Source organism: Larus michahellis, chromosome 3, assembly GCF_964199755.1.
Source record: "Larus michahellis chromosome 3, bLarMic1.1, whole genome shotgun sequence".
NCBI lineage: Eukaryota > Metazoa > Chordata > Aves > Charadriiformes > Laridae > Larus > Larus michahellis.
In genome coordinates this window covers 28,717,463-28,727,622 of record NC_133898.1, presented here as the reverse complement: position 1 = coordinate 28,727,622, position 10,160 = coordinate 28,717,463, and positions in this window count along the sequence as shown.

The window sequence follows — 10,160 nt, the reverse complement described above, 5'->3', positions numbered from 1 at the left end:
TTTTTTTTCCCCCCTTCTCCAAATATTTTAATGCTTTATAGAAAAGTATTTCGGCACCCAAGCTGATGAGCCATGTCTCTCTTTTTTTTTTTTTTTGGCTTTTTTTCTGATCAAAGCATCTCAGCAGAATCTCTTTGATGTCTCTCTAGCTGTATCATAAGCAGTTTGATGCACTAAGAAAAAAAAGGAAAGCATTTGTGGGAAAAATAATTTTCTAAACGATGATTTTTCACTCAGGCAACTAAGAAGTGCGCAGGCAAAGGCTTATATGGTCAGTGTTGTTTTGATTCCATGCTCAGCCTTCAAGGAAAGAGCACTTAACCAAGATTATTATTATTATTATTATTTTTTATTCCTGATCCTTTTTCTTTTGGAGGTTCTTGTACACCACCTCTCAGAGCCTCCCCTTGCACTGATGGCAGAAAGCCTGCTTATTCCATCCCAGTCGAGACTTAAACAAGCGTGAAGCCTATTGTGAGCAAGAGGAAAATCAGGCCAAGTGTGCTTATATTGCGAGTTGTTAATAACAACAACAGGTCTTGGCTTTTGCAGAGCACACATCAGGCAAGGAATGCAAAGTGCTTTTAAAACCGGCATTAATTAAGGTCGACAACCTCCACCCTCTTCCCTTGCCATGAAGCTAGTAACGAGCCGGGAACGTTGATTGGCTTTTAATGTCCCTTCCCAGATGGTGTCCTGTCCTCTGCAGTGGACGCACCTGGGCAGGGCGAGGGAGGAGATGGGACCTTTCCATCTCCCTGAGGATGGCACCATCATTCGTGGGGGGGGCGGGGATCTTCTGGCACCGAAAGCCTCACACAACCCAAGAAGCAAATTGGCTTTGGGGGAAAGATTTCTGAGGTGTGTTTTGACCTGTCTGTAGAAATGGCTGCTGTTTCTTAAATTTTAGAGTTGGGAAGCTTGCCCAGTGAAACATCAGCATGTGGAGGGTAAGAGTCTCTCAATCAGTAGATAATCTTCTAAAAGACCATTTGTCACAGGGGTTAAGTTTTAAACACAAAACTAAAAGTTACTTTGTAACAAGTAGCTAAAAATATTTATACAGATCCCTGCATAAATTTTCTTAAATTCTTCAGTAGGAAGTCTTACTGAACTGATAAAATTTGAGAAGTATGTTATGGGAATGTAAAATATGCTAAATGAGATTTCACCTTAGTCAAGAAGTTCTTTGCTAAATAGCCTTTTAAATATTTTGACTGGAGCAATCAGCCCCAACAGAAATGACTCCTTTTTTTTTCCCTCTTTCTTTTTTTCTGTGCCATGAGCACAAACAATAATATGCTACAATTCCTGGCTCAAACTCCAGAATCTCCTTTTATATCTCTACTCACCTCATCTAACTTGGACGGAGTCTGATTGAAAAGTATCAGGGTTATCATTGATAGACTTACTGTCTCTCTACCTTTAAATGATATAACTGTATCTTTAAATATCATTTTACCATCTTTAGATCTAAAAGGTATTTTAAAGTATGTTATAATAGCCTAATGTAAAATTATTGCTATAATTGATTGGTATTGCATACTGATACTGCTATCAATATATTGATTGCTATTACATCAAAAGAAGCGTGGCCAGCAGGTCGAGGGAGGTGACTCTGTCCCTCTACTCTGCTCTGCTGAGACCCCACTTGTGTCCAGCTCTGGAGTCCTCAGCACAAGAAGGACACGGACCTGTTGGAGCGGGCCCAGAGGAGGGCCACAAAGACGACAGGAGCACTGGAGCACCTCTCCTATGAGGACAGGCTGAGAGCTGGGGTTGTTCAGCCTGGAGAAGAGAAGGCTCCAGGGAGACCTTATAGCGGCCTTCCAGTACCTAAGAGGGGCTACAGGAAAGCTGGGGAGGGACTCTTTATCAGGGAGCATAGTGGTAGGACGAGGGGTAAGTGGTTTAAACTGAAAGAGGGTAGATTTACATTAGATATTAAGAAGGAATTCTTTACCACAAGGGTGCTGAGAGACTAGAACAGGTTGCCTCCATCCCCAGAGGTGTTCAAGGCCAGGCTGGATGGGGCTTTGAGCAACCTGGTCTAGTGGGAGGTGTCCCTGCCCACGGCAGGGGTGTTGGAACTGGATGATCTTTAAGGTCTCCTCCAACCCAAATGATTCTATGATAAGCTTCCAGATTAATTCGGATTTTCTAACATGGCAATTATTTTAATGCATTTATAAGTAATAGACGGGGGAGAAGTTGCTTTGCTACTTGTAAGTCTTTCAAGCAATTAAGGATCCAAACCACGGCTTATAAATAAACAGTTTCCTTGGGAAAGGAAAATATAGGGTTCAATGGAATGAACATTAACTCACTGTTTTATTATGGTTAATGTTTATTTAAAAAGGACAAGAAATAATGAGAATTATATTGAACAAAACTAGACTGACATAAAGAAATTTTTAACATAGCTAAGCATGTCCTGGATATCTCTTATAATAGTGTCCATGTTGCATTTTTTTGCATGTATGTAATTATATGGGGAGCGGATTCATGGTCCGTTTTGTCCTGCGTCCTGCCACTATGATGGGCTGTCACTTCTTACTTCAAAGGAGACTATTCCGATGTAGGAACATATTATTCCGTAGTAGTCTTTTCCCTGATCTTTAACATCATTATAATCTCTAGCCATCCTGAGGCTTGGGGTTCCAAGCTTTTGTAGCTATGACTGGTATATTGTTAGGTAGAAACAGTCGATTCCTTCTACTAAAACTAAATTATGAATGTAGTATTTGTGTAAATATTTTTTTTATTACTAATTATCTGAATTGCCACAATGCCTACACGAACCACTTATGGACCAGCCCTTCACTGTGTTAGAAGGTTTGTAAATATAGAATAAAGAGATTTTCTGTGCCCCAGAGAGTTTAATATCTATATAAAAGTCTTAAGGCAGCAGATGCTGATTGACAGATGGAAGTCACTGAATAGAGAGAGCAATGAGACATTTTATTTGCATGATATGGAGTCATACCAACATAACTGATGCTTAACCTCCGCCAAGTGTATCACACTTTGTAGTTTGTGTTTTAAGGAGTAGCAAGGGAACTGAAGGAAGATCACTGAGGTAACTTTGTGGGTATCGATGAGGAATTCTTTTCCAGCACATGGGGCAGCATGGGAGAAACCTAGGAACCGTATTGCAACAGAAAGAGGAGGAGGGAATAGGGAAGAGAACTCATCTGTACTGATGGACTGGAAGTTACAGGAAGAAGATGTGAGCAAGTATGATGTGAGATGACTAGTGACATGGAACAGCATTAAGTGGTGCTTGGAGAGAGGAAGCGCTTCAATATGATTTCCACTTACAGTTTAATAATAGTTGGAAGCAAAAATGCAGAGACAAACACTCCAAACAGAAATTATGTTGGCAAAACGAGGTTACCTTCTGTTTGCTTTTGTACCTCAGAGTATGTTGTCACACCAACTGATAGCTAATTTGCAACCCGCTGGTTTGGCAAAATCAATGTCCCAGTTGGGCAGCTCAGCCCATGAAATGCATGTTAGATATGCCTTAAAGCCATAATTTCAGACATATTTATTGTTGTCCTCTAACGAATGTGTATAGTTTGTATACACAGACAAATAGTTTTGAGTAGTATGACTCAGCACAGCCCAGCAGTATCTGTAAGGGGCGTACTTTGACTTAAAGGAGTAACTTTTCAACTTAACCTGTAGCAATGTTTTGTTGTGTTGTTTTTGGTTTTTTTTCCTCTATTAGGAAGAATACCTAACCTGTTTTCACCTCTTTAGGGGGAACACAAAACCAGGATTAGGAAAAGAGTAATTAAAATGCACAAAGGAGTCACATATGAACAGTGTGGGAATACAATGACTTGATCAAGGAAGGCATAATGATTAGAGCAGACTTTCACTGACTTGATTTATTTCCATGCAGTATTTCCCCTCTGATGTAACTTAAGAGTGCAGCTGGCTACTCTGAAGCTCCTCTGTTAAGCATTCTCCCCACTTCCTATTTCCTATGTGTGGCACCTGAGAAATCTGAATTTATATTGAATTGTCAAGAATAGCAATCACACTAACAGTGAAGGATGAAGTCCCTGTGGTTTATTTTCTGCCATTTACTGAGTAATGAATTACAATTCATAAAACCATTTCTCCGCTCTCAGTGAACAGTGCCTCATATTACTAAAATCATTTGGTTTCACAAATCCGATTATGTTCATACTATTTCTGAAACAAGACATTTCCCTTTCTGTTATCTTGGATAATACAATTTCCAGTGTGCATTTAGAAGATCAGAGAACCTCAATGACTACAGCTGCTCCTATTTTTATGGCACATATTGTTCATGGTTCTCCACAGCTAGAGATGACTTAGTTATGTGCTTCTGATTATTAAACCTTGTAATAACATAAGGCATGCTATACAATCAATTACAATAAATGACTTTATTGCCAATATCTAGCAATTTCCTGTTATTCTTATATCAATTATTTTCAACAGAACAAATTGTCTAATTGGGTGTTTTATGAGCAGATCAGTGTGACCTTAATGCTGCAGGGGCAATGCGCGAAAAGGGGAAGAAAGAGCCTTGAAGATCCTCAATCATATTTGCTTATTATTGCATCTCACTAGGAAAAGTGTGAAAGGTCTCCTTGCTGTTTGCGCACATCGTAGTCCTGAGCCTCTCTGTATATGTACTAGTTCACTAGCAGCCTGTGGTGGTCAAGGAGACAAGATAAAGGTGACTTTGGTAATGTCTAACTGCTGAACACCTATGGGGTGACGTAAATTATTAAATGAAAAGAAATATTAAATATTCAACCACTGTATTAGCCTTCTGAGCCTTTGACTGTTCCTCTGTAGCAACACGAAATACAAGAGTCTTTGAGAGAGGACTAAGATTCTCCTGCCACCTCTCTGCAAAATAGCAAGTACAAAAGATCACAGAGATGACACTGAAATGATGTTAGCACTTGGCAACATCTCATGCATTGCTGGCTCTGAAGAAGCAGGCTGAAATCACAGGAGCATGCTGTGAAAGGCCATCTTGTACGTGCAGGGAGAGACACTTGCTGCACTCAAGAATATGTAATCTGAACTATGAGACTGACAAACTATGAAGTGCATTTTATAAAAGAAATTAAAGGGCAAAGCAATGGGAAAAAAAAAAGGTCCAAATCCTGTATGTAACAGGAATGGCAATGGAACGTAGAGGTCCCTATTTCAAGTTCAGAGAATTAACTAAAAGATCCCCTTTCGTTTCAGCACATGCATAGCAGTGCTCAAGAACGCTGAGAATGTAGAACAGTTAGGGATCCTGCCAGCGCTCACAAATCCACCCCCGTTTGTGACTTGCATGGGCTCTGGTACCCACAAAGCTTTGCTGTCCTCTCTCTGCCTGCCTCCCCCCGTTTCGAAGTAACTCCCTCGTTCGTGTGTTGCTGTTGTGACCTTCACTTCAGCAGCGAACGTGCAGTTCCCCGTGAACAATTCAAGGTGTTTTCGCCCTCCTGCGCGTTATCAGCTTCCATTAGTATGGGATGTAGCCACTGAGTTTAGGTCTGAAACGCTCCATACGACATCAGGCCGCTCTGAGGTCTAGAAATTATTGTGGCTATTATCCCATACTTGCTCCTTGCCATAAGGAGCAACAATGACATCAGTAGGTTACTCAGGACAAAAAGTGAGCATTTGGGAAACAGTTTATTGGACTAGGATGAACGCACCATTCACTATGGAGAAAAATCCAGAAATGCCCAGAAAATGTCTTCAAGGTAGCTCAGCCTTCAACTTGTTGTCAAGACCAGAACTCCTAAATCAATGAATTGTTGTTTTAAGAAAGAGATACTCGAGCTTCCTTGTTCATTATTAGAACACGTCAATTGGCTCTTGTACTATAGAAAATTAATTAATTTTAATGTGACAGGTCTAATTGTGAGAATGTCTTAAGTTTTTACGTAGTGATAACTGAGGCTTGAAAATACATGACAAAATCATGTTTGGGCAGATTTGAACAGGCTTGGAAAATATATTCAAAGAAAATAGAACAAGCTAACTAGAAAGTAAAAGGGAAATGATTTGCTATTCTTTTACAAAGATGAAGAATTTATCTTTTTCCATTGGTGCAAAGTGGAGGAAAAAAAATATAAAACCAAGCACCAGAAAGTAATGCAGTTTTAAAGTAAGCAATTTCTATGACAAAAGGAAGATTATTGTTTGCTTTCAGTTTTCTGATTTATTATTTGAAAAGGAATTGAAAATCCATTCACTGGGAGCTTTTTCTCAACAAGGGGCTACTTAAATGAGTGAAGAATTTAAGTTCAAGAGGTGTTTTTTGTTGATTTTTTTTTTTTTTTTAGTTTAAAATGTTATTTCCTTGCATGAATAAAGTTTCTGTCATACAGCTGCATTCAGTGTTGTGGAAATCAGGGTAGAGAGCAGACAGGTCTGTTAAATATGTTTTGCTAAATAAATCATAATAAGAAGTTTTTAAAATATTATTTGCCAGTTAGAAGACTGCAGAAGTCGAGAATCACATCCAGGCTTGTGTATTTGGTCCAAAATTCATTCTACTGACCTGAGGCCTAATTTAAGAGCCCAGCCTTTTTGGGCTGTGGTTGCCAGACAGATGCTGCGTGGGATACGAGAGCCCCAGCAGGCTCTCCCCATCGACTCCAGAAGGAATCTGAACAGATGGGGTTTAGGCACCCGGGGTCTCAGCCCTGAGGTTCAGAGACCGAGGTTCAGATCTGAGAAGTCCTGACACCTGACTTTCACAGGTTATCTTTAGATGGGCAGGTTCAGTGATTTCAAATTTGAACATAACTTTAAAAATTACTGTATCCACATTTAAAGCTATCTGGATTGCTTCAAATTGGAATTAATTTCTGAAGCTTTGGCTTTCTTCCTGGAAGTGTTAGACTAGTTCTGGTCTTCACAGGTGGCAAGTTAATAAACTGCTTGTAATAAAGCACTTTTCAGGCTTTCTCCTTTTCCTTTAGAGGTTGCTATATCCTGTCTAAGACTGATCTGGTGTGTGGAAGTTCTTGCAAATAGCACCGCTTTTTAGCCTAAATGAGCTCATGTTCTGCAGCTCTGCCTTGTGAAGGGCTCTACAATTTCTCTGAGATGCAGTTCTCTTTATACAACTCTTAACCTTTCTGTCTTTTAGGCAATGATCAAAAAAAATCCAACTTGCCAGCAGCTCTCTATGAGATCAAAGAAGAGGCGAAAGTGGATTGCTAACAATAGACTACCACCCTCTATCTGAACAGGCTGAAATTATGATGAGGTATAAGGTGGGGACACATTTTTGACGCATGGTTCGTTCTGTGCCAGAGCTTGAGCACTTTGAAGCATTTCTTTGCTTAAAATTAACTGCTTTCAAGTGTTTTGTTCATTTTGGGCCTAACATTTTCTGTTATGTTTGAGTATACAGAAAGCTTGATTAGGGACGTAACGATTTCAGAGTCTCCTGATACAGCCTGTCTTTGGGAGATCCTGTTCCTTTGAAATATGTTCGCTATGCATTACTTTTGGAGAGCTACTGCCTAATCAAGAAGCCAGGACAACTATTTTATTAGTTATTTTCCTCAAGTATGGTGGATAATGACAATATATTACATGTTTACAAAGTAGATATATTAGCCTCTAGTCTGTGAAAACCCAGGAAGTCTTTTTAATGCACCCCATCGGGTTCATTGAACGGCCTGCTTGACTCGTAATACCTTCATGGTCTAAAACTGCTGTTACTTGTGAGAGAATGCAGTGGAAAATGTGTTTTATCAACACTTGCTTCACTGGGAGGAAATTTAATCCATGGCGCTCTGGTCTTCAGCTTTATGGGTCCAGGATATGAATGTTTTATCAGAAATTTTCCAAACAGGAAGGGACTTGCTAACCATTATCAAGCTCATCAGTGATAAAGCAGAAGAACGTGGGAGTTTTTCATTTTGAGTCTTGCACCTGGACTTTGAGAGCTCATAAACAGATGGGTTTTTCCCATTTTTGGAATCATCAGTCCTTACAAATCCAGCTTAGACATCCTTAACACCTGTCATGGAAACAACAGAAGTGCCAGGTTAGTGGACTTGGACACAGCAGGACGCTTAGACGACTTCTTGGCAAGTCAGTCTTTTTATTTTTGGCTATCCAGTGTTTTTTAATGTTTCATGCTACTGTGTTTAAAAAGCCGTAAGAAAAACTCATAGGTGATTTTGCATTTCAGGGAAAGCAGTACTCCCAGTATTAACATAATTGGACATCTGCAGTTCAGAATTAGACCTGTGTAAGATATAAGAACAGTAAAAGTATATTCATATGAGTTCAGAAACTTTTTTGTCACTTTCCTTCTAACTCAATGATCTCATGTGAGTCTAATGAGAGAGAACTTACTCAGGTTTTGCTGCAGTTAAAATCCACTCAGTCCCTGGGTATTCTTTTGGTATTGTTTGGTTTTATATTTGTGTATAGTTCTTTATAATCATGACATTGTGGACAACTTTTCAAAACATCTAAGAAAACTGGGGTCTAAATGTGCTAGGAAATGGCAAACACAACTGTGATAAAGCATGCTTCTCCTAGTTTTTGTGGAGACAAATAGTGAATCTTACAATTAAAGGATGCTCAACATCTCTCTAAGAGTACTTAGCTGACAACACTGTAGCTGATAAAAGTATGATATAGATATATCTGTGCCAAAAAAAATTATAAAAATCAATTACTTTTCAAATTCTAATTTGTCATGTAGGTTCTAGCACAAATCTCATTTTCTTAACTACTCTCAATGCATCAGAATATACATCGCTTAATCCTTGGCCATGGCTGTGTTGATAATTCTTTACAATTAATGAAATGTAAATCATAGCAATTGTTGGACGTGTCCTGTGGCCCAGGATAGCACACAATGCACTTATTAAATATTAAAACATGACCTACGCTCATGCATCATAATCATCCATTGATGGATTAATAGCATCCATCCTTCTGAGACAAGGTGGCCATTTGTAACTTTTACAGTAAATGTCCCAGAATAAGGACAGTGTCCCTAGATGACACCTTGCAATCCAATATGCTCTAGAGATACTGAGTATGTACTGTTACCAGGAACAACACCACAATTCTGGTTTCTGTTTTAGCAAATCCCAAGCACTACTTGGGTTTAGCTCTTATACTGGTGTTTCCATACTTAGACCGTTGTGTTAAAGGTCTCCTAAGCAGAGAATCTCGGTACTAATCTTCAAATATAAAGGGGGCTGTAAACACAGGAAAAGCCCCCATGTCCACATGAGACCTTTTCCATGGAGATATATTTGAAATTATGAACTCTGTGCTCTTTGTTGGCAGGACAATATCTGTTTTCATGTATGTTAAAACAGTGAAATCACATGGTTTATATATATAAAATCCTTAACCAAAGCTAATGTTTTTGACCAGTTGCTATGAGTTTAAGGAAGGATTTGCTAGAACAGAAATCAGTATTTCATTGTGGTGCCTAGCAATGACAGACAGGGCATAAAAGAGTCCCTAAGCGTATCACAATATAATCAAGAATATTCCATTCTTCCATAACATAACAAGTGAAATCCTCATCTTCGTGAGGTCATTGCAACTTTTATAGTCAACCACAGTGATTCATCTACCAGACTGCACGAACCTCGGTAATGAAGTATGTTTCATTAATAATCTCTGGGTAGAGAACTACATTAAAAGGCTATCCACTGTAGTTTTCAAAATTAAAACGAGCATATTTCTGTTGGAAGAATATCAGAGGTGAAAGTGGCTTCTTTGGATTTTATATGCCTTTTAGGAGTCAAAACATTGTGCTAAACTGCAACAAACAGCCTGACTTTCAAATCATAAGTATAAGCTATTGAGCTCTTTTAAAATGGTGTTGCAAGGCAGTCTGAAGATCTCATCTAGCTTACATCCCTAGAGGTTGAAAGCTGGAAAATATAGAGCCTGTGAAAGGATGTCTGGAGGATCAATAATCCGTAGACAAAAATCACAGAGGATGCCTGTACTAGGAAAATGTAGAACATGCCTTTTTCTTAAGTGAAAGAAGGTTCTTGGAAGCAGGACTGTGTTTATGTATACTCCCAGATTCTGTATGGGGAAAATAAAGGGGGGCTGGTGGGGCGAAGCACTGCAGCTGGGTTGATGTAAGGTTTTAGTGATGGAAA